The 5,140-nt window shown below is 37.1% G+C and overlaps 1 non-coding gene across 1 annotated transcript; it reads right to left on the bottom strand.

Moving 5' to 3' along the window:
* Positions 1-4,821: 4,821 nt before the first annotated feature.
* On the bottom strand, positions 4,822-4,925 carry LOC112714343 (small nucleolar RNA R71). The gene has a single exon (XR_003159214.1). It is a non-coding gene; the product is annotated as a small nucleolar RNA R71 (small nucleolar RNA).
* Between the last annotated feature and the right edge of the window lie 215 nt (positions 4,926-5,140).

Below are 5,140 nucleotides of genomic sequence, written 5' to 3'. Positions count from 1 at the left end.
TCTTGTTTAAATTTCCTAGTCTACTCCTTTTATTTTGATCAAATTAAACTATTATATGCCAAAAGGGTAAACTATACTAATTAATTCACATACTCTATAGCTAATAAGTTAGAACTGCAAACTAAACTAAATGGCTAAAATATGAACTAAAGTGCAAAATGCAGAAATAGAGTAAAAATACATGAAAATAGCAATGTATGAGTACTCAGAAAATAAAAATAAAAATAAAGAGAAAAATACAGAAAAATAGCCAAAATAAAAAAAAGAAGGGTCTGTAGTGGTTCACCAAAATAGTATGCCAGAGATGGCGACCTCCCCACACTTAAAATAAAGCATCATCCTCAATGCTCACTCAGGCTGGGTGTGAAGGAGTGTCAGCTCCGGAAGGAAGGGTAGCTGGAGTCTCTGTGGTGGTGGTCTGAGGATCCGGCTGCTGCAGAGGAGGTGCTGACTGTATAGGGATCTTGGGATCTGTAGCCTGAATCTGAGGTGGGTCCTCCTGCTGGGGTGCAGTCTGCTCTGAGCCTGCCTGCGCAGCTTCTCTCTGAGGATGGGTCTCTTCCTCGTGCTCATCCGCCTCCTCCTCAGATGGCCCTGATGGAGTGTCAGGCTCGGAGGGGATGTCACCGCCAGATCGTATCAACAGCTTCAGGTGCTCATAACGTCGCCGGGTGTGATGCTCAGATCTCTCATACCGGCGCCGGTTGCAGCGCTCCATCCGGTCTAGCTGCTGAAACAAGCGGTGCACTAGGTGATAAACTGGCTCTGAGGCAGGTGGAGGTGCAGTAGTGGTAGCAGGGGTAGCTGTGGAGGAAGAAGGACCAGCGGAAGATGTGGCTGTCTCATCAGTAGCAATGAAGGGTGGGGGTCTGTAGCCCAAAGCTAGAAAGTTCCTACTGTGAGGAATAATCTTCCTGCAGTCTGCAGTCGGTGGCCTCTCATCGGCATCCTCCCAAGGCACGTCAGCTCGACGGCCCAGCTGTGTAACCAAATAGGGAAAGGGAAGATTGCCTCGGACATGGACCCTAGCCATGTAGGACCGGATAAAGCGTGTGATGAGCGGATAATTTAGACGCTTTTTGGCATTGTTTTTAGGTAGTTTTTAGCATGATCTAGTTACTTTTAGGGATATTTTCATTAGTTTTTATGCTAAATTCACATTTCTGGACTTTACTATGAGTTTGTGTGTTTTTCTGTGATTTCAGGTATTTTCTGGCTGAAATTGAGGGACCTGAGCAAAACTCTGATAAAGAGGCTGACAAAGGACTGCTGATGCTGTTGGAATCTGACCTCCCTGCACTCGAAATGGATTTTCTGGAGCTACAAAACTCCAAATGGCGCGCTCTTAACGCCGTTGGAAAGTAGACATCCAGAGCTTTCCAGCAATATATAATAGTTCATACTTTATTCGTGATTAGATGACATAAACTGGCGCTCAACGCCAGTTCCATGCTGCATTCTGGAGTCAAACGCCAGAAACACGTCACGAACCAGAGTTGAACGCCCAAAACACGTTACAACTTGGTGTTCAACTCCAAGAGAAGTCTCAGCTCGTGGATAGATCAAGCTCAGCCCAAGCACACACCAAGTGGGCCCCGAAAGTAGATTTATGCATCAATTACTTACTCTTGTAAACCCTAGTAGCTAGTTTAGTATAAATAAGACTTTTTACTAGTGTATTAGTCATCCTTTTGACCATGTTACATCTTTGGTCTCAATTTTATTCTATTATTCATCTTAGGAGACTATTGATCACATTTTGTGGGCTGGCCATTCGGCCATGCCTGGACCTATCACTTATGTATTTTCAACGGTGGAGTTTCTACACACAATAGATTAAGGGTGTGGAGCTCTGCTGTACCTCAAGTTTTAATGCAATTACTATTATTTTCTATCCAATCTGATTTATTCCTGTTCTAAGATATTCGTTGCACTTCAACTTGATGAATGTGATGATCCGTGACACTCATCATCATTCTCACTTATGAACGTGCGTGACTGACAACCACTTCCGTTCTACCTTAGACCGGGCGCATATCTCTTGGATTCCTTAATCAAAATCTTCGTGGTATAAGCTAGAATTGATGGCGGCATTCAAGAGAATCCGGAAAGTATAAACCTTGTCTGTGGTATTCCGAGTAGGATTCGAGGATTGAATGACTGTGACGAGCTTCAAACTCCTGAAGGCTGGGCATTAGTGACAGACGCAAAAGAATCACGGGATTCTATTCCAACCTGATTGAGAACCGATAGATGATTAGCCGTGCTGTGATAGAGCATTTGGACCATTTTCACTGACAGGATGGGATGTAGCCATTGACAACGGTGATGCCTTACATATAGCTTGCCATGGAAAGGAGTAAGAAGGATTGGATGAATGTAATAAGAAAGTAGAGATTCGGAAGGAACACAGCATCTCCATGCACCTATCTGAAATTCCCACCATTGGATTACATGAGTAACTTTATCTTTATTTCCTGTTTATTTTATTTACCTTTTAATTATCTAATCCAATCACATTTGAATCAGCCTGACTGAGATCTACAAGATGACCATAGATTGGTTCATACCAACAATCTTCGTGGGATCGACCGTTACTCACGTAAGGTATTACTTGGACGACCCAGTGCACTTGTTGGTTAGTTGTGTGGAGTAGTGACTAAGTGTAATTCACGTGTGAAAGCTACCAAATTATTGGAGCCATTGTTGATGATCACAATTTCGCCCACCAAGTTTTTGGCGCCGTTGCCGGGGATTGTTCGAGTATGGACAACTAACAGTTCGTCTTGTTGCTCAGATTAGGTAATTTTCTTTTCAAAAAGTTTTCAAAAAAAAATTTTTAAAAAATTTTTTCTTTATTTTCGTTTTTCTAAAGAATATTTTCGAAAAAAATAATAAAAATAAAAAATCATAAAATCAAAAAAATCAAAAATATTTTGTGTTTCTTGTTTGATTCTTGAGTCAACTTTTAAGTTTGGTGTCAATTGCATGCTTTAAAAATTTTACTTGCATTTTTCGAAAATTCATGCATTCATGGTGTTCTTCATGATCTTCAAGTTGTTCTTGACAAGTCTTCTTGTTTGATCTTGATGTTTTCTTGTTTTGTGTTGTTTGTTGTTTTTTATATGCATTTTTCATTTGTTAGAGTCCATGCATTAAATATTTTTAAGTTTGGTGTCTTGCATGTTTTCTTTGCATCAAAAATTTTTCAAAATTATGTTCTTGATGTTCATCATGATCTTCAAAGTGTTCTTGGTGTTCATCTTGACATTCATAGTGTTCTTGCACGCATCATGTGTTTTGATCCAAAATTTTTATGTTTTGGGTCATATTTGTGTTTTTCTCTCTCATCATTAAAAAATAAAAAAAAATCAAAAAAATATATCTTCCTTATTTCTCTCTAAATTTTCGAAAATTTGAGTTGACTTGGTCAAAAATTTTTAAAATTAGTTGTTTCTTACAAGTCAAGTCAAATTTTCAATTTTAAAAATCTTATCTTTTCAAAACTTTTTCAAAAATTAAATCTTTTCCTTTTTTTCTTATTAATTTTCGAAAATCCTTTAAAATATTTTTCAAAAATCTTTTTCTTAGTTTTATCTTTATTTTCGAAAATCATGCTAACAATTAATATTATTGATTCAAAAATTTGAAGTTTGTTACTTTCTTGTTAAGAAAGATTCAATCTTTAAATTCTAGAATCTTACCTTTTAGTTTCTTGTTAGTTAAGTAATTAATTTTAATTTTAAAAACTAAATCTTTTTCAACCATATCTTCTATCTTTTTATCATATCTTTTTCAAAATTTTATCTTTTTCAAAATTTGATTTAAAAATATCTTATCTAACTTCTTATCTTCTTATCTTTTCAAATTTAATTTTAATATCTTTTTCAACTAACTAATTAACTTTTTTGTTTCTTATCTTTCAAAACAACCTAACTACTTTTTCCTCTTTAATTTTTGAAAATATCTCATCTCCTTTTCAAAAATTCTTTTTAATTGTTTTAAATTTTAATTTTAATTATATCTTATCTTTAATTTTCGAAAATCACTAACTACTTTTTCAAAATTATTTTCGAAATTCTCTATCTCTTCTCTTCTTCTATTTATTTATTTATTTACTAACACTTCTCTTCACCTCTCTTCATCTCCAATCACTGCCTCTATCCTCACCCTTGTGATTGGATTCTCCACTCTTATTCATTTCTTCTTCTACTAATAATAAGGATCCTCTTTTCCCAGATATAGAGGATTCCTCTTCCTTTTTCTTTTTCTCTTCTCTTTCATATGAGCAGGAACAAGGAAAAAGACACTCTTGTTGAAGCTGATCCTGAACCTGAAAGGACTCTGAAGAGGAAACTAAGAAAAGCTAAATTACAACAATCCAGAGACAACCTTTTTGAAATTGTCGAACAAGAGAAGGAGATGGCAGCCGAACCCAACAACAATAATGCAAGGAGGATGCTGGGTGATTTTACTAAATCAACATCCAAGTTTGATGGAAGAAGCATCTCAATTCCTGCCATTGGAGCAAACAATTTTGAGCTGAAACCTCAATTAGTTGCTCTAATGCAACAGAACTGCAAGTTTCATGGACTTCCATCTGAAGATCCTTACCAGTTTTTAACTGAGTTCTTGCAGATTTGTGAGATTGTAAAGATGAATGGAGTAGATCATGAAGTCTACAAGCTCATGCTTTTCCCTTTTGCTGTAAGAGACAGAGCTAGAACATGGTTGGACTCACAACCTAAAGATAGCCTGGACTCCTGGGATAAGCTGGTCACGGCCTTCTTGGATAAATTCTTTCCTCCTCAAAAGCTGAGCAAGCTTAGAGTAGATGTTCAGACCTTCAAGCAAAAAGATGGTGAATCCCTCTATGAAGCTTGGGAAAGATACAAGCAGATGACCAAAAAGTGTCATTCTGACATGTTTTCAGAATGGACCATATTGGATATATTATATTATGGTCTATCTGAGTTTTCCAAAATGTCATTGGACCATTCTGCAGGTGGATCCATTCACTTAAAGAAAACACCTGCAGAAGCTCAAGAACTTATTGACGTGGTTGCAAATAACCAATTCATGTACACTTCTGAGAGGAATTCCGTGAATAATGGGACGCCTCAGAGGAAGGGAGTTCTTG

This window comes from Arachis hypogaea, chromosome 1, assembly GCF_003086295.3.
Source record: "Arachis hypogaea cultivar Tifrunner chromosome 1, arahy.Tifrunner.gnm2.J5K5, whole genome shotgun sequence".
In the NCBI taxonomy this organism is placed as follows: Eukaryota; Viridiplantae; Streptophyta; class Magnoliopsida; order Fabales; family Fabaceae; genus Arachis; species Arachis hypogaea.
The sequence above is the reverse complement of the archived record's forward strand: the minus strand, read 5'-3'. Positions and strand labels throughout refer to the sequence as shown.